This window comes from Dasypus novemcinctus, assembly GCF_030445035.2.
Source record: "Dasypus novemcinctus isolate mDasNov1 chromosome 19 unlocalized genomic scaffold, mDasNov1.1.hap2 SUPER_19_unloc_1, whole genome shotgun sequence".
In the NCBI taxonomy this organism is placed as follows: Eukaryota; Metazoa; Chordata; class Mammalia; order Cingulata; family Dasypodidae; genus Dasypus; species Dasypus novemcinctus.
In genome coordinates this window covers 572774-592734 of record NW_026688134.1, presented here as the reverse complement: position 1 = coordinate 592734, position 19961 = coordinate 572774, and the positions used below count along the sequence as shown (strand labels likewise).

Sequence of the window (19961 nt, the reverse complement as noted above, 5' to 3'; positions counted from 1 at the left end):
CCTCTGGCAGGGAGGAGGCTAGTGGGCTCTGCACCAGGCTACCCAGCTAACTGCAAGGACATTTTGGCTGGCCCAGACTGAAAATCAGAAGTCTACTGGGGCAACTGAGGTCATCTTGGATCCGCACTGCATAGATTGCTGCCCACACCTGCAGATCCATCCCTGCCACAGGCAGGGGAGAAAGGAGCATGAAGCTTCACCAGTCTCTCTGGGCAACTACAGTCTAGGCTTGCATGACTTGGATTGTTTCACACAGCTGCGACTCTGTCCCTATCCCTGGCAATGGAGAAGGTGGGGAGAAGGATCAGTCCCTGGGGCAATGAGGGCAGCTTGAGCCTCCACAGCTTATAGCGCCAACTACACCCATCACTCCTACTGCACAACCAGCAGGGGAGACAGGGCAGGAAGCCCTAAAGAGGAAAACTGCACCCAGAATACTCTAATAAACCAGATGCCAAGACACCAACAAAACATTACAATCCATACCAAGAAACAGGAAGCTATGGCCCAGTTAAAGGAACAAGATTAGCCTCCAGATGATGTAAAGGAGTTGAGACAACTAATCATAGATGTCCAAACAGTGTAAAGAGACTAGGGATATTAAGAACACATTGGATGAGCGCAAAGAAGAATTTGAAAGCTTACGTAGAAAAATAGATCTTATGGGAGTGAAAGGTGCAATAAATGAAATTTTAGAAAACATTAGAATCATGTAATAACAGATTTGAGGAGGCAGAAGAAAGGATTGGTGAGCTTGAAGAAATGGCCTCTGAAAATGAACATAGAGAAAAACAGATGAAGAAAAGAATGGAAAAAATTGAATAAGATCTCAGGGAAATAAATGACAGCAAAAGGCAGGCAAACGTTAAGTGTCATGAGTGTCCCGGAAGGAGAAGAGAAGGGGAAAGGGGCAGAAGTAATATTTGAAATAATAATGGTAGAAAATTTCCCAACCTTATTGAAGGACCTAGATATCCATGTTCAAGAAGCACAACATACTCCCATCCAAAAAAATCCAAATAGACAAATGCTGAGACAGATGCTAATCAGAATGTCAGCCGCCAAAGACAGAGAGAATTCTGAGAACAGCAAGAGAAAAGCAAGGCATTACATGTAAGGAATACCCAGTAAGATGAAGTGATTTCTCACCAGAACCATGGAGACAAGAAGACAGTGTTCTGATATGTTTAAGATACTACCAGAGAAAAACTTCCAGCCAAGAATCTTATATCCAGCAAAACTGCTCTCAAAATTGAGGGTACGAATAAAATATTCACAGATAAACAGAAACTGAGAGAATTTCTAAGCAAGAGACCAGATTTTCAGGAAATACTAAAGGGTGTGCTAGAGCCTGAAAAGAAAAGTCAGGAGAGTGAGGCCTGGAAGAGAGTCTAGAAAAGAAGTTTATATCAATAATAGTAACTAAAAGTGCCAAAGGAGTGGTGAAAATAAAATATGACAGATAAAACTAAAATAGTCAGGAATAAACTTAACCAACAATATACAGCACTTGTATTCAGAAAACTGCAGCTCAATGTTAAAAGAAATTTTTAAAAAGCTCTAAGTAACTGGATGAACATTCCATGCTCATGGAATCGAAGACTAAATATAATTAAGATGTCCATTCTACTCGAATTGATTTAGAGATTCTATGCAATCCTAGTAAAAATTCCACTAGCATAAAAAGTTTTTTTTTTAAAGATTTATTTATTTATTTAATTTCCCCCCCTCCCCTGGTTGTCTGTTCTTGGTGTCTATTTGCTGCGTCTTGTTTCTTTGTCCGCTTCTGTTGTCTTCAGCGGCACGGGAAGTGTGGGCGGCACCATTCCTGGGCAGGCTGCTCTTTCCTTTCACGCTGGGCGGCTCTCCTCAGGGGTGCACTCCTTGTGCGTGGGGCTCCCCTACGCGGGGGACACCCTTGCGTAGCACGGCACTCCTTGCGCACATCAGCACTGCGCATGGCCAGCTCCACACGGGTCAAGGAGGCCCGGGGTTTGAACCGCGGACCTCCCATGTGGTAGACGGACGCCCTAACCACTGGGCCAAAGTCCGTTTCCCATAAAAAATTTTTGAAAACATGATCATCAAATTTATTTGGAAGGATAAGTGGTCCTGAATAGCCAGAATCATCATAAAAGATAAACAAACCCATGTCTCCAGACTTTAAGTCATATTAGCTAGGTATAGTGTTAAAAACATCATGGTATTGGTGTAAAGACAGACACAGAGATCAACGGAACCAAATTTATGGTTCAGAAACAGATGCTCACATGTATGATCAAGATTTTTTTGACTAGCCTGTCAAACCCACACAGCTCGGGGACAACAGGGTATTCAACAAATGGTGCTGAAAGAATTTGATATCCATACTAGAAAGAAGGAAAGAGGACCCCTATCTCACACCTCATCCAAAAATTAATAAAAAAATGGAACAAAAACCTAAAAATAAAAGCAAGAACCATAAAATTTCTGGAAGAAATTGTAAGAAAATATCCTCAAGACCTGGTGGTAGGTGGTGGGTTCTTAATGGAGATAAGAGGAGGACTGAGATGGACTACTGATGTTTAATGTATGTAGAAGTTTTAATTAGCATTATTGCAAAAGTGTAGAAATGTATAGAGTGAATGGTAACACATAGTGAGTAACAACTAGTATATAAAAGGGGACGTGGCTGAAATGGTAGTGTAGGGATGTAAATGCCAATTGACAGAATGCTAGAGAATAATCTAGGAACTGAATAGCACAGTAATCCAAGAGGTGGATGAGAATCATGGTTGATGGTAACAGATGCAAGGGTGTCCTTTGTGAGCTAGTGCAAATGTACATCACTAAGAATGAGGGAAATGCGAATCAAAGCAACAATGAAATAATAAAACAACAAAACAAAGAAAATAAATAAGAAAGAAAAAGAAAAAACTGCAATGAGATATCATTTCACACCTACCAGAATTGTCACTATTAAAAAGACAAAGAACTACATGTGTCAGAGCGGATGTGGAGAGGTAGAAATACTTAATGATACAGACACTGTGGAGGACCCTTTGGCAGTTTCTAAAGAAATTGAATATAGATTTCCCATGTGACCCTGCAATACCACTCTTGGGCATATACCCAGAACAACTGAGAGCAGTGACAAGAACTGACATCTGCACACCTATGTTCATAGCGGTTTGCCAAAAGCTGGAAACAACCCAGGTGTCCGTCAACAGAAGGATGGGTGAACATACTGTGATATAGTGAAACGTTGGACTGTTACGCAGGAAGAAATGAAGTAAAACATTTGCAAAATGGATGAACCTGGAGGACACTATGTTGAACGAAGCAAGCCAGACACCAATGGACAAGTACTGTATGATTGTGATACTATGAACCAAACATATTGTGGAATATATTGTACCATTGAAAAAAAATTATATGTATCCAATAAATTTAATTGAGAAATGGATGCTTTTATTCAAATGTATTTTCTTTTTTCCTTTTTAATTGTTTATATTTCAATTATGAAATGTACAAAAGAAAGTTAAAAAGATGTATCATTCCACTTATATAAAATAAATATAAATCAATTTATAAAGATGAATTTTGATTAATGGTTACGTAGGGCTAGGGAAGGCATCTAAGAAGTGTGGAGTTTTTCTTCTCAGAGTAAAGAAATAATTCTAAAGGTTTTTGTTATGATGAATGCACAACTTTGCAATTATAATAAAAGTCATTGAATATACACCTTAGTATCGTACGTGAATATTTCTGAATAAAACCATTTAATAAATAAATAATTATATTATTATAGCCAGTACTAGCAGCTCTGTACAGCAGGGGAAACAGATTGAGGGGTGAAGTTTCTTGTTTTCATGTTTATTATTATGATTGAAATAATGAAAATACACTGCTAATGATTGAACTGATGCATGCACAACTAGGCGAGTTACCAAAGCACTGACGTATGGTAGGATTTATTAATATGTATCAATAGAATCACTTTGGGAAAAACAAAGTTCTCAGAACGCTGGCCAGGGGAAATCATTCCTGAAGACTGTCCTGAGAAAAGCCAAGCTGCCAAGTCTGAGGAGGAAGGAGCGCAGGAGCACTGGACCCGCTGAGGGCCTAGGTCGGGGTGCGACCGCCCAGAGCCACTTCAGATCGCGCTTCCCCCAAAGGCAGCCCGGCATCAGGGACCCAGACACGCCCGACCCAGGCCAGGCGGCCTCCAGGTGAATTGAGGGTGGGGAAACCCCGCTGTGGGGGGATCCCCATGTCCTGCCACTCTCCAGCAATGAGGCGACCAGACAACCTCGCGCTCAAGTTCTAAGCGAGCAGGCCAGGTTTTGACGAAGCCCGGGGCTCCGCCTTTCCGGGTGTTCCCGCCCTGTGGCTGGAGCCCCGCCTCCGCAAGCCCGGAGATTCACCCCGCGCTCCGGGTGGCTGGCGTACTGCCAGTCACCGCATCCCCGACCGCGTAGGCCCACCCCGCCAGCAGCAAGACACCTTCGCCAGACGGACCGCGCATTGATTGGATGGCGGGAACTGTCCGTCACGGGGCTGCCACGCCCCCTTCAGGGTGGAGTCCCGCCTTCGGGTCCAGACCTCATTGGCCAGCGGTGCTGGCAGTGCGGCCGCCGTCGGAGCTCCGCCCAGTGCACGTGGAGGCGGCGCCAGAAGAAACTGCGGCGTTTGGGGGCGCCCGGAGAACTGCTGCGCGGCCTCCGGCGGAGCCCCCGGGACGCAGGAGGGCACGAGGGACGTGGAGTGGCCCGCGGCGTGGGCGGGCTGCGCAGAGCGCTGGGCCCCGCGCCTCGGGACCCCGCCCGCGTCCCCCGCCCCGCGGAAGCGGTAAGTTGTACCCGGCGTGGCGTCCGGGCGGGCGCAGGCCGGGCGGGGACCCCCCCAGGCGCGGAGAAGTGGGCGAGCGAGCCTCCCCGTGCTGCGCTGAGGGGGCGCCCGTCCCGCGCCCCTTCAAGTTTCTGCTCGCTCGCCTTGGCGGGGCGCGGGGTCCCGGAAAGTTGTGCGCGGCACCGCCGCCGCCGCCGGTCTTGCGCCCCTCAGGGCCCGGGTGGGGGCCGGGCAGGGCGGCGCCTGGCTGGGTCGCTGCTTCCCCAGGTGTGGAGGGGACGGGCGGGGGGTGCAGGGTCCCGTCGGGGGTCCTCGCCCAGCCCTGCCGGCCTGCGGCACGGGGCCCGGTGTCAGAATAAGGGTCCCGAGGCCCACGGGCAGGGTGGCCTGCCCCCTCCCCCCACGGTCACTCCTCCGCGCAGGGTCCCTCCTACCCCCCCACGGACCATCCTACCCCCCGTGGTCCCTCTTGACCCCCAAAGTCGCTCCACCGCTCCCTACAGTCCTTCCCCCACCACAGCCCCCCATGGTCCCTCCCCCACCCCCACTCTCCTTCCAACCCCCCAAAGTCCCTCCTCCCCTGTACTGTCCCTCCCCCTCCAGGATCCCTCCTGCCCTCCCCCTCCCGCCCCCTGGTCTCCCCATAAATAGACTTAAATTTGTTTAGGGATTTACCACCTTTTGTTATCCATGTCACAGCTAATAGACATTCCTGTTCGTATTTTTTCCCCCGCAGTTTTGGCTGCCGTGGACTTATCCTAGGAATTGACTCAGGGACATGATTTCCTTTGTCTTGGATAGTTTTCTTGGAGTGGAATTATCAAGAATTTTGGTAAGTTTATATTTTCAAGAAACTGACAAAATGCTTCCCAAAGTAGCAGCACCATTTTGCATTCTCACCAGAAATGGTTGAGGGCTCCAGTTTTTCCATATCTTCTTGAATAGTTGGTGTTATGTCTCTTGGTTTTAGCCCTTCTAGTATGTACAGCAGATTTCACCTTGTATTTCCCTAGTGAAAAAATGGATTGAACTTTTCTTCTCTGGTCAATGTGTATTCCCATTTTTTCCATTTTTAAGTGCTGTTTGCCCTTAAAAAACAAAACAAAACAAGTTTATTCGTACATATCAAGAAAGCATACAGTTCATCCACGGTGCACTATCAGTGGTAGTTGGCACAGTCACATAGTTGTGCCTTGATCACCTCGGTCATCATTACAGTGTTCTCATTATTTTAGTAATAATAATGATAATAATAAATGTAAAGTAAGAAAATCCATGCCCTCGCCATCTTTCTCGGCTTCCCTTGCTGTCCTCAGATCCCATTTCTGGCTACTTTTGCACAAATATATTTTTTCCCTGTATAAATTGTTTCATATTCATTTTATATAAATGGAAGCATACATTATGTTCCATAATCCACATAGGTCATTGTAACACAAGCTTCCTGCATTTGTCCTTTTGTGTCTGGCCTGCTTCCCTCGACCAAAGTCCTCCGGGTTCATCCATGCTGTCATATGGTTTATGACTTACTTTCTTCTTACCTCTGCACAAGAGTCCGCCGTGTGAATCCACCACAGTTTATTTGTTCATCGGCTGATGGACACCTGGGTGGCTTCCAGCTTTTGGAAATTGTGACTAACGCCCCTGTAAATGTAGGTGTGCAGATGTCTATTCGTGTTGCTACTCTCCGTCCTTAGCCTTATTGCAGGATCCCGTCGCAATTTTCTATTCAACTTCTTCAGGAACTGCCAAACACAGGAACTCCTCCACAGTGGCTGTACCATTCCGCATTCCTACCAGCAGTGAATAAGTGTTCCTATCCCTTGACATCTCCAACACTTGCAGTTCTCTGGCTTTTTAATAGTGGCCATTTTGGTAGTAGTGAAATGATATCTCATTGTTTTGATTTTCATTTCCCTAATCATTACTGATGTTGAACATTTTTCATTTTGTATTTCTTCTTTGGACAAATGTCTATTAATATCTTTTGCCCATTTTTTAATTGGGCCATTTTTCTTTTTATGGGTGACTAGTAACATCTCTTTGTATATCCTGGATATTAAACCCTTTCGGAAGTGTGATTTCCAAGTATTTTCTCCCATTGATTCGGCTGTCTTTTCACCCTTTTGAGAAAGCCCTGGGAGGTGCAATAGTGTATTTGTCTGTTAGGTCTAACTCATTTCTCATATTGTTTTTAAGTTCTCTGTTTCCTTCTTGATCTTCCGTCTAGTTCAATCTAATGATGTGAGAGGTGTGTGGAAGTCTCCAGTGATTATTGTAGAGATGCCTATTTCTCCTTTCGGTTTTCCCTGCGCTTATCTCATGAATTTTGGGGAACCTTGGTTAGGTGCATAGGTATTTATATCTGTTCTATCTTCCTGGTCAATTGTTTTTTTATTAATACTTAATTGCATTCTGTATCTCTTAAAACTTTTTTGCATTTATAGTCTGTTTTGCCCATATGTATATATGGACTATCCCTGCTATCCCTGCTGTTTTTTGGTTACTATTTGCATGGAGTGTCTTTTTCCAGCCTTTCACTTTCAGGCAGTTTGTTTCCCTGGGTCTAAGGAGGGTCTCTGGTAAACAGCGTATGGATGGCTCATGCTTCTTTTTTTTAATACATCCTGTCAGCCTGTACTTTTGATTGGAGAGTTTAATCCATTCACAATCACTGATATTACTGTAAATGAATTATTAATTTCCACCATTTTGTTCCTTGGTTATCATGTGTCATATCAAATTTGGGTCTGTCTTTTCAGACTTTGTTTATCTTTTTTGCTATTTCTTCTTCTGTACTCTTCCCCAAGACTCTCTCCTGTCTTGTTTTTTCAGGTTCTAAAGCTTTCTTTATCTCTTCTTCAAGATGGATTCTTTATTAGAACTGTCTCAGTTCCTGTTTGCTTGTGAGTATTTTATATTCTCACCTGAATATTTGAAGGAAAATTATGCAGAATGCAGAATTCTTGACTAGCAGTTTTTCTCCTTCAGTCTCCCCATTGTATCATACCACTGTCTTCTCTCCTCCATGTTTTCTGGTGAGCAATCTGTACTACATTTTACTGGATATCCCTTGGAAGTGATGGTTCCCTTTTCCCTTACTGCTCTCAGAATTTTCGCTTTATCTCTGACATTTGACTTTCTGAGAAGCATGTTTCTTTGAATAGGTCTAATAGGATTTATTCTAATTGGGGTATGGAGGGCTTCTTGGACATGCAGGTTCATTTCTTTCTTGAGAGTTGAGAAATTTTGAGCTATTATTTCCTCAAATACTCTTTTTTTCTGCCGTTTCCTTCTCCTCTATTTGGAACTCCTATGACATATATATTGTTGCTTTTTGTGTTGTCATTCAGCTCCCTGAGCCCCTGCTCAATTTTTTCCCATTCTTTTCTCTCTCTTCAGTCTCACCTGTTCTGTCTTCGGTGTCACTTCTATCATTTCAAGTTTGCTGTTGTGTGGCTTTAGTGAGCTTTTGATCTCACCTATTGTGTCTTTCATTCCCATGAACTCTGTTACTTTTCTCTTCTGGATATCAAATTTTTCTTTGCGCTTGTTCAGTATCTTTATGATCTTGTTTATTTCTTTAGCCATGTTGCCTTCATTTCATTAATTTCAGAAATTTGTGTGAATCTCATTGATTAGTTCTCTGAAATTCTGCATTTCTTTGGGGCTTTGATATCTTCCTTTTCCTGGAATTTTCTTAGTCTGTCTTGTCAATTTTTGCTGATGTGTGAGCATCTGATTCGGATGCAGTTTACTCACATGCTCAATATCTTTTTCTTTTACTGGGATTTAATGCAGGAGGTTGTGGCTTACTGCTGCTCTTTGATTCTTGGTTCAAACTGGATTGCTAGGGTTGTCCCTGTTCGTTGCCCAAAACTGGACTCTGGTCCCACTATATTAGTCAGCCAAATGGGTGCTGATGCAAAGTACCAAAAGTCTGTTGGCCTTCATAAAGTGTGTTTATTTGGGGTAGAAGCTTAGTTACCAGGCCATAAAGTGTAAACTACTTCCCTCCCCAAATTCTGTTGCCCCGTGTTGGAGCAAGATGGCTGCCGACATTTGCCAAGGTTCAGGCTTCCTGCATTCCTCTCTTCCCAGGATTCATTTCTCTCCAGGATCTCCTCCTCTGTTTTCTCCACAAGGTCCACTGTACTCTGTGGCTCTTTAGGCTTTGCCTACAGGCAGACAGCTGTATCCTCTCCCTGGGGCTTGAGCTGTGTCTGAGGAGCTGTGTCTGTTCCTCTGGTGGTGGTCTCCTGTGTGTTCATTTCCTGGGCTCCAGCTGAAAATCTCCAACCGTCTCTTCTGCCATGTTTTCTGTGTGAGTCCCTGCCCACCAAGGGGGTAGGAATGCAATGTCTTACTGACACGGCCCAATCAAAGCCTTGATCGTTCTTTAATCTTGTAATCCTCGGAAACCAGTATAAACTAGTATGGCCAGAGGAAAAGACCAGTTTTCAAACATAATCCTATATTACTTTTTGAATTCATCAATCATATCAAAGTGCTGCAGCCAGTAATGGGTTTTAGACCTGCTTCCTAGGGTCTTGGGAGGGACTGCGGAAAGGCCAGCGAAACCCTAACTTACTTATTTTCTCATGTGTACTACCTAGTTCTGCCAGCAAATGGCACTCCTTGGCAGCCCTTCCAGTTCAATGCAGGGTTGGAGTGTTTTTGCTGTAACACAGACTGGAGGAGTGTGATGGAGGTTCCTGCCTGGAGAGTAAGAGCCTTGTAATAGATACTTTCTCAGAAACAGTTATTCAGCTTTCTCTGGCAGCCCTCTCCCTTTTCCTGGGTAGGAAATGATTCCACTCCCTTCTCTGTCCTCAACAGTCATTCCTCTTTAGTAGAAAAGGAGACTGAGAGGGTCAGATCTCTTTAGTCCCTTGCAGGCTCCCAAGGCAAAGTATGGCACAGCCCCACCTGGCCCAGTAGGGCTCATGGGACACAGCAGATCAAATTTGTGGTTCAGAAGCTGAGTCAGCCTTAGGCTGTGTCCCTCTCCTGTTTCCTGGGGAGGTGCATCCTCAACAGTCAGTCCAGGGTATAAGAGCAGGAGACTGAGAGTGTCCGATTTCTTCATCCCTGTTTAGTCTCCCAAGGTAAACAACGGTGTGGTCCCACCTGACCTGGAAAGGCTGGTGTGGACACAACCGACCAGATTTGTGGGTCAGTAGCTGTCAGCCTTAGGCTGTGTCCCTCTTCCTCTCCTTTGCAGGTGTGGTGGCTCTCCTTTGTCTAGAGTTCGCTCAGAGACCTGAGTATTCTAAAGACTGTTTAGAGTTAGGGAGGGTGCCAGGAGCAGAAGCTGCTGCTTTCATCTCACAGTTTTGCTGTGTGGTTCCCTTCCTTTGTCCCTCTCTGTTCTGGGTGGTGTCCAGCCTTTCCCTGCTGTCCTAAACCCTAGAAGATCTTTTTTCCAGCCCATCATCCCGTGCTCCAGCTACTTTTCTAGAGGAGGAGAGGTCCATGTATTTCTTATCCATCATCTTCCTGAAAGTCCTCACTAGTATATTCTTGCCATCTCCAGTGAATTCAGCCTCCATGGATCTACATAAACTGACACTGCATTTACCATATATCCTACAGGAATTTCTACTTGATTAGAAGCAAAGTTTTTTTTAGGTGGAATCATTTGAATCCTAGGCAATCTATTCTATCACATTTATTCACTAATCTTTGTGGTAAATACAATAATTATAGATTTGAAAATATTGATATCTTAGCATTTAAAAATAATCAATTATAGTGTATTTTTCCATCCAGTCTTCCTTTTCTCCACATGTGTTTTCATTGATTGAATTACTGACTCTCCATCTTTGGCCATTAACAGTGGGACAGTCATTATGGAGGATGCATAGGGTCAGTGCTGGCTCCCTCTAATGTGGATCTCCGGTTGCATTTCAACAAAAGTTTTGGACACCAAGTTAAGAACCAAGTGGAATCTAAGTTCTTCTTTGTCAGAAATTTGAGCCTCTAGAGGGTCCACATTAATTATATAATCCAGTACACTAACTTTTCTTCCCAATGCCTGTGCTTTTTGGAAGAGCTCTTGGCTGTGGTATCACTGTGATGGTTGACAGGTCATTGTATGTGATGCCTCACAACTCTCAGGATTTTGATCTAACCCAGAGTGATATAAGCTTTCTTTTAGTTTTGGACAGCAGGATCTATGCCAGTATTACAAGTTATCTACACAGCTAACTTCCCTAGGCCGTGTGATCATGGAGGCCACCTTATAAAGATGGACAGCTTGGACTCTCTGTAGGCTCAGTAATTTTAAGCACATGCACGGATGGTGGAACTCCCTTGCAAGGTTTCCTTTTTTTTTTTTGTTTTGGTTGTTTTTTGGTTCTTTTTTTAAAAAGATTTATTTTCATTTCTTTATATCTCCCACCCCCTCATTGTTTACACCTGCTGTTCTGTTTCTCTTCTTTTGTTTCTTTAGGAGGCACCAGGAACTAAACCTGGGACCTCTGATATTGATGGGAGGTGCCTAATCGCTTACGCCTCCTGAGTTCCATGTCCTTTTTGTTTTTGTCCTTCTGTTTTTCCTCTTGTGTCTCTTGTTGCATCAGCTTGTTATGTCAGCTTGCCATGGCTGCCTGCCTTGCCAGCTTGCTCTCTTCAGGAGGCACCAGGAACCTTTTCTCCCTGCTTTGTAGTGTCTCTCATTATGTTTTTCCTCTTGTGTCTCTTGTTGTGTCAGTTTGCTGTGCCTGCCCATCATGCTAGCTTGCTGTCTTCTTTAGGAGACACTGGGATCCAAACCATTGGCCTCCCATTTCATAGGTGGGAGCTTCATCTCTTGAACTACATCCTCTTCCCTGCATGGTTTCTCGTGGCCCCATGACTGAGTGATGACTGCAGGTCTGAAGTGCAGAGCATTGGAGCGCCAGATCTGGAGCAGTCCACCTCACCTGGGAGAATTACACACAATAACCCCCACAAGCTCACACAGTCTCATAGTCTGTAGCAGTTTGTTAGAATTATGAATCCCCAAAATAGGTACTGAATTATGTTTGTAAATTGGTCTCTACCTGGGCATGATTGAATTTTGATTGGGGCATGTCAGTAGGGTATTGAGTCCCCTCCCACTGGTGGGTGGGGACTCAGAGATGAAAGACATGGTGAAGTACAGAGTTGGAGAATTTGATTTTGGATTTTTGATGCTGGAATTTGGAGCTGAAGCCCCAGGAAGTAAGCACACAAAGGAGCTTGGTTGGGGGGAAAGAGAAGCAAGCCTTTGGAAGAGAGGAACCCTGAGATCAGAGAGAAGAAAGCCTTGGGAAGATAGGAACCCTGAGCCCATAGAGAAGCAAGTCCTGAGAAGAGAGGAACCTAGGAAGCCTGAACCCTGGCAGATGTCAGCAGCTGCCTTGCTCCAGCACATGGGAAAAGACTTTGGTGAGGGAAGCAGCTTATGCTTTATGACTGGTAAATGGAAGCTTCTACCCCAAATAAACACCCTTTCTAAAAATCACCTGATTTCTGGTATTTTGCATCAAGACTCCTTTGGCTGACTAAAACACTGTCACACAACGGAGACTTACACATGGATTCCCTTAAGCCTTCTCACAGCCTAACCTGTAACCCCCAAAAGGAACAGATTGACTCCAGAGGACTGTGGAAGGGAGGGCAGAACTCTTTACTGGAAGACCATTCATCCTATCCCATATCCTCATTTTACAGTGAGACTCAGATGGGCTAGGTCTCCAGCCTAATGTTTGCAGGAAGCCCCTTATTTTATCTCAGTTTCTCCCACAGTTTTGGATAAGCCCAGAATATCCTCCATTTTCATTTGCTCTCAAGGTCACCTGCAGTGGTAGAAAAGAGAATACAAAGAGGGCAGGACCATGTTGTGTTGTTTCTTCAGGTCTTGGTGATTTAAAAAAACAAGATGGGAAACTGTGGTAAAGGCGAACACCCCATGAATAAGCTCAGCACACACCTGTGGGAAAGGCTCAGGCTCTTTCTGGGGGATGTGATTCTCAAGTCCATTTTGGTGGCAGTGACAAACATCTTAGTCAAACGAGGGAAAATGGTGCTGAGATAATTAAAACAACCTTTCAATTTGGTTTATAACCAGATGCTGCCATTTTTAAAGCCCTCTTGTGTCGGATCTGCTCATAGGATTCTCCCTTTCAGCTCTTCCTTCTACATAACATCAACAAGTATGTGTAGGTATAACCTCATGTAATAAGATCTGTATGCAATGTGAAAAGAAATGTGAGAAAGAAACACTTCTATCTTAGACAGAAACCTAAGGTGAGGTCAGGTGGCCTTACCTCAGCATTAGGTGGAGTCTCCTCCTCTGCCCTGTCACCAGGAGGCCCCTCCATCAGGTCTTCCATGGGAGCTAGGGGGACCCAGAGGAGCCTCAGGGCACAGGGGTGCAGTTCATGTAGGACCTAGGGAACTTTGCTGGACTAGGACGAGGGGCTACAGCGTCCAGGGCTGGTTGGTTAGAAAGCATTATGTGAGGCCACTCAGACTTCCTTTGTGCAAGAAAGACTAATGAGGATGGGACAATAATCAGAAATAGAGTCCTTGGCTTTGTAGCTAAAGGCAGTTAAGATGAATGTGAAATCGTTCGTGTAGTAAAGGTGCTAAAGTACGTACTGACTCGAACACAGCCCCTACCCGTGTCCTGCCCATTTTGAAGCCCAACTAAATTTCTTGTATGTCCTTGATTACTGATTTCCCTGTCTGTCCCATGTATTTTATAAGATTTTGGTAAATTTTACAAGTTGATATGTCTATAAGGAAACTTTCCATTCAAACCATTTATATCGGTACACTTAATTCATTGGCATTAATTCCATTAACAATCTTTGTTAACATCACTGTTAAACTGCCAAATTTCTTCATTACCTGAAACAGAAACTCTTTATGTATTAACTATTAATTTCTTGCCCCTTTCCCGTAATTCTCCTAATATTCCTTAATCTCTTTTCCTTCTCTATTTTCTTTATCTAGATGTTTCACATATACAGAATCATACACCCTTTTGTCTTTTTTGTCATCTCATTTCACTCACTATAATCATGTTGATGTCAGCCATGTAGTAGGATGTCTAAGAAGTTCTTTACTTTCTATAGCTGAATTCCACAGTGTGGAGGTAGCACTTTTTCTTTTTTTATCCATTCACCTTCTGATGGATACTTGTGTAGTTGTGACCTTTGGCTATTGTGAATAATGCTGCTGTGAACATTGCTTTGCAAGTATGTGTTTAATCCCACCTTGCAATACATATGTATACCTATGTATATATATGCATGTATATACAGATTTTGTTAGGTAGCCGGTCATATGGTAATTCTTTGTTTCTCTTTTTGAGGGACTGCCCAACTGTTTTCCACAATACAGAATAGAATACATTGGTCAGCATTCAGAGCTTTTCAACGGATATTGAACCTTCATAGAGGTAGATGTATTGATACTGGCTCTTTAATTTTGCAAACTAAACAACTAATGTAGGATGCTGAGCGAGAAGATGAAAGATGGGAAGGGAAGATTAGGGAACTTTAGAAGTATCCATTAATTTTTATATTAATCTAAAACTGCTCTGAATAAAGTCTGTTAATGTTTTCAAAATTTGGAAGCATTATTTCAGGTGTGTTAGTGAGCCAAAGGTGTGCTGATACAAAGAACTGGGAATCTGTTAGTTTTTATAAAGTGTATTTATTTGGGGTAGAAGCATCCAATCAGAAGGCCCTAAAAAGTTCCTTTCAAGGTAGTTTAAGAGGAGCATTCTCATTTGCCACATGTTGAAACATGATGTTGGGAATGTCTGCAAGGGTTCAGCCTGCCTTCTTAAGGCTCCATGATCCCAGCTTCCTCCCAGCTGAGCTGTAGGCTGGCATGAGGCTCAGCTCCCAGGGATTCTCAGCTGCTCTCTTCTCTTCACCTCCAAACTATCAGCCTCATCTCTGTGTTTTTCTTCTGTGCATCTTATTCACTGTTCTCCCTGAGTGAGCATCTGCCTAATCTTGATTTCGTAAAGTAAAAGTGAAACCTTTGAATTTAGTACAAAGGGGTATCATGCCTACAGGAACAGTCCAGCTTACAACCATGATGAATATCTCTTTTTAGAATGCATAAACAATATCAAACTGCTACAGGAGGGATGTATTTCATCTAATGTTCAAAAATAAACTAATGGCCAAACTTTAGGCTGAAACACTGCCCATTATTAGTTGTGAACCAATCTTGAGTTGTGAATGCATCCTTAATTGGTGTAATTGTGGCACTTCTGATTTAATTATTAAATTACACTTTTCACATGTAAAAGAAGAATATGACTTAGGCATTTTATGGATTTTCCCTGTGTATGGGACTGAGTAAGCTACAGTCGTCATTCTTGAATCGACATAATGATTGCTTTTCCACATTACCTTCTTTAGGGCAGTGGCTCGATGATATCTTCCGGTACTCCCTCTTCTAAGCCAGATAGTGATTTTCATGGTACTCTCAGACTGGGTATCATGGGCAGTAGGTTTTTTGACTAAGAAGCAAATTTTCATTTTTTAATCTTGAGGCAAATACCTGGGAAAATCTTTCATGATTGAAAGAGCTATTGACAACTTAGAGTCAAATGTAAGAACATTATTAATGCTGTATTTAAAGTTTACAGTTTTCATCCCCTTATTTATAAGTTGCCTAGGGGACCTATGTGAATTAAAGTTGGGTTTCAAGAAAATCTTGTTGTTTTATGTTGACTTAAAATACCCAACGGATAGATATGAAGGTTTGTGAAATTTGCAGTAGGTGAGGTGACTACTTAGTTGGGCAATATTTGGAAACTCTGTAGGCTTGGTAAATTTCAGCAGTGTGCACAGATGCTAAATCTCCTTTGTGTAGAATCTACTATTCCCATTCCACAGTTTCAAGGGTAGGTTCATTGTATCAACATTGAGGTTACTTGATGGGGTGCATATTAGGCTCTTCCACATGAGATTGGGAACTTTTGTCTCTATGCCTGGGATCCTCCGTCTGAGTTGTGTGTATAAAAAGAAACCCACTACATATGGCTGTGATGAGGACTGAACGCATTCCTCTATGTAAACTTTGCAGGGTAAGATGCGATTATATTCTTGATGTAGTTGACAGTGGCAATTGTCCTGTGTAAATAAGACCTATGTCTAGGAGAAATATACAGTAGCACACATACATACAAACATGCACAATCACACTACACATACATTGACAATCTGCAACTCCACTTTATGATAAGCCAGACCACCCTAAGGGAACCTAGCTGATTCCAGGAATTGTAGTAACATGATGAAAGTTCTTTTCCTGAAAAATCAGTTTCTCTCACCACACCCATAATCCTTGTTCTCACATGGGATGTGGAATCACTGCGCTACCCACTCTAAAGCCAAGAAGGAAGCCCTGTCGTGGTTGTATTAGTCAGCCGAAGGGGTGCTGATGCAAAATACCAGAAATTGGTTGGTTTTTATAAAGGGTATTTATTTGGGGTAGGAGCTTACTGATACCAGGCCATAAACATAAGTTACTTCCCTCACCAAAGTCTATTTTCACATGTTGGAACAAGATGGCTGCCGATGTCTTTGGGCGTTCAGGCCTCCTGGGTTCCTCTGGGCTCAGCTCCTCTGTTTTCTCCACAAGGTCAGCTGTAGACTATGGGGCTCTCTAGACTTGCCTGTCTCCACAAGGTCAGCTGATTCACTTCCTTTCACGGTGGAGTCACTTGCACCTTCTACGCACCTTCTCGAATCTCAGTGAGTGGAATTGCACAGATTACCCTCTCTCTCTTCTCTGCCTGTGCCCCTTGGTCTGCCTCCTCTAACCTGGCATAATTAGGTGAAGATCCGTCCATGGGGTGTGCATCATAGTCCACTCCTCTTTATTGCTGAGTAGGGTTCTGCGGTGCGGACAGGCCACATGTGCTTCATGCTCTACCCTTTTGCTGGGCATCTGGGTTGACTCCAGCTTTGGGCCTCTGCAGATAAAGCTGCTGTGACCCGGGGACACATTAGTGTCAGCATCCCATTTGATCTCATTTCTCTCGGGTAAAAACCTCGGAGTGGAATGCAGGGGCCGTGTGGCAGTCACTGGGTCTGGACATGCTGCTGCACCTGTTTCCTCCCTTCCCCCCAAGTAGCCACCCCAGTGGTCCTCATGGCTTCTTCCCTCCTGCCACACCCCAAACAGGCTCCAAACTGAGAACCCCCACTTCCTTGCCATTTCTGTACACAGGACCCCTTTTCCAATTGGTCTCTGACATCCAATTTAAAATTGCTCTGTGCATGCCCAACATTTCAGATCCCCCTTACCCTGTGGGTGTAACACTCAGCATGTCTAACATCCTGTTTGTCATCGTCACCCTCCCACCAGCACCTCTCAGGGCACAGAGCTGTGTTCCCTGTTGACACCAGTCATCCCGATGCTTACTGAAAGGTAGGAAGCACTCACTGGTGGCTGTTGATTTCTCGGGTTCCCTTTTCCAGCTCTCCAGACCTGGTACACACCTCCTCTTTCCCCAGCCCCGTGTCTGCTGCGGGGCTGAGCGGGCACCTGCCCTCTGGTGAGGTGAGGCCCTCCTGTGTGGCTCCATTTGTGTCCTTCCTACCACCTGTGTCCACTGGGGAAGGATGGGGACAGGGAGTCTTTTTAACTTTTCTGAGCTGGAGACAGTATGTCTTGGGTGAGTTAATTCAGAGAGAGGAGAGTGGAGGAGTATTCTGTCCTGGGTGCAGTCTCCCTGATCTGCTTCTGCTGCTTGCTGTGTGCCTTAAGGGCCATCACTGCTCCCTCCCAGTCCCGGGCTTCCCTCTTGCTTTGCGCCCACCTGGTGTGGCCAGCTTAGCTCCTCTGGCTCGTCAGACCTTCGTGCTAATGCTGTCAGCTCCCCCAGGCAGGACCGGCATCCCTGGAAGGCCCCAGCAGAGGCCCTTGGGGTGCAGAGGGCGGAGGCGCCTCCTGGGGCTGGCAGGTTATGGCTTTCCTCAGGCGCCACAGGCTTTCTTTCTCCTCTGGGGAAAGCATCTTCCAGAGCAGATGCTCTTTCCATCCTTAAGGCACATTTCATGAGTGGAATCCCAGACCATAGTTGGGAACCCAGGGCTGGCAGCACCGAGATGCCCAGCTAGAACTTTCCATGCCCCTGTAGGGGCACAGGCTAGTTGGAATCCAGGGGAACTGGATCTCCTGCTGCTCCCTGCCCTGCCCCATCTGTCCTTTTTTGCATGGAATTGTCAGGTCCCCTGGGTTTGGGACTTGGTCAAGCACCTACCCAGGATCTAAGTCAGCTTCAGCCCAGATTAAACAGAACAAAGAAGAGGTAGAAAGCACCGTTTGTTGATTATTTTGACAGATTTTTTTTTTAAAGGGTCACCCCTCTCACTTTGAGTCCTTTATGGGTTTTCAACCAGATTTTGTCAAGGAGAAAATCGGGTCTCTTTTCCCATTCTTTTGTTTTTACTGTATATAGAGGGGAGGAAATCTGTAAAATGTCAGTTAAATCCCCCTCTTGCAGCAGTGCTGCCAGCTGTGGGCCAGAACGTGTCATTTTATTAGTGTGTGTGTAGACTTGCTAGTTTATTAACAGTGTTGTGTTTGCGGGAGTGTTAGTTTATTTCATTGCTTTTTTGTAGTTTCTTTCATTTCAGCCCTTTCCTCTTCCTTCCCATCTTTCCTCACATGGGGCCCTAGAGTCGTGCAAATTAAATTTCTCCCTATCTTTCTGAGAAACCCTAGGTGTCTTCTCTGTAACACAAGCAAATGCCGATGCTGTCTTTCACCTTCAAAAACACAGCCCATGTCCACCTGTTCAGCAGGCAGGTTCATGTCTGTTGTCAAGTCTGTCCACAGGCCTCCTTGTTCTCAGCCACAAGCTGGAGGCAGCGGTGTGGGAGGCGTTAGACCTGTCCTTAATTCAAAACAGCCCATGTGTCCATTCCCAGAGCACCAGGGCTCCTGGCCTGCTGGGCCCTCCTGTTCCAGGAGCTTGTCGTGGTGGTCTGAGCAGAAGTGCCCAGTGCCAGGCAGCAAAGTCCCCAGTGGGGCAGGAGGTCAGCTCCTCTGGTGACTGGCAGCATGAGAATGGTGAGTGAGCAGCACTGTGTGTTCTTTAACTGATGGCTGATGAGATTACCCACCTGTGTCTCACTAAAAGACACCTCTTGGCTCTAGGAGTTGCCAAAATCCTTGGCTCAGTTTGCAGCCCTGGCTGTGATTTGTTTCTTGGGGGCCTGGAATGAGGAGATCATGAAAATCATCCTTTACAGACAGACACTATCAAGATTATTTGGTTCCCTTTAAACAGTCAGCTCTTAACTGGCAGGTGTGGGTGAAGCCACGAAAAGGGCAGGCATGTGCCATGTCTCAAGTGAACCCCAGTTCTAGGAAGCATCTCCCTCTCCAGCTGCCCCACGTCCTCCCTGATCTTACCTTGTAATAGATATTCCCCAACTAACCATCCAGTAGTGACATCTACCTGCAGACATTTCAAACATGCAAATTTTATATGTAAAAATGAACAAAGATTAAAGTCTCCCCAAAAAAGTAACAAAAAAGATACCTTATTGAGAGAAATATAAACTAAAAATGTTAAATTAGAAACACCAGAAATTCCTCTCAAATATCCAATTCAATTGTAAATGAAATGTCAATAAAATAATGTCACATACTGTGTAAGATGCTATAATGTTTATATAATTTCCCTTATCAAAAACAAATGTGAAGTTGGCTTCCTGATTTCTTTAAGATAATTACTTTTTCAACCTCTTCTAGAGAGTTGTGTGTGGTTTCTACCATAATACTCCCACCTGCATTCTTGATCCGTGTAACCATTTTATTTTTGTCACATCACTATGCTGGTTGAAAATGTTTGTATTGATCCATATTCCACTGATTATTATTTCCAGATTTATTTCAGAGAATTCCATTCTTTTACCTGTAGGGACCCAGTGTATTAGGTTCCCTGCTGACTCTCCAGGATGCACGTGACGTCAAAAGGGTTTATGAGTGTATAAAGGAATGAATGAATTTTGGAAAACTGTCCTTCACAATGGCTTTATGTATCCAACATCGGATGAGGGCTATAGTTTTGCAATCATCTGGTGAATCCAATCAAGAAGTACAGTGTCTGTCCCAAA

The 19961-nt window shown here is 44.3% G+C and overlaps 1 long non-coding RNA gene across 1 annotated transcript in view; it reads left to right on the top strand.

Annotated features, from left to right (window-relative positions):
• Window positions 1-4655: 4655 nt before the first annotated feature.
• Window positions 4656-19961, top strand: part of LOC131277428 (uncharacterized) — a 345246-nt gene continuing 329940 nt past the window's right edge. Inside the window, exons 1-2 of the long non-coding RNA XR_011648155.1 lie at window positions 4656-4830; window positions 5567-5662. This is a non-coding gene — a long non-coding RNA (uncharacterized lncRNA). The remainder of the gene's footprint in view (window positions 4831-5566; window positions 5663-19961) is intronic.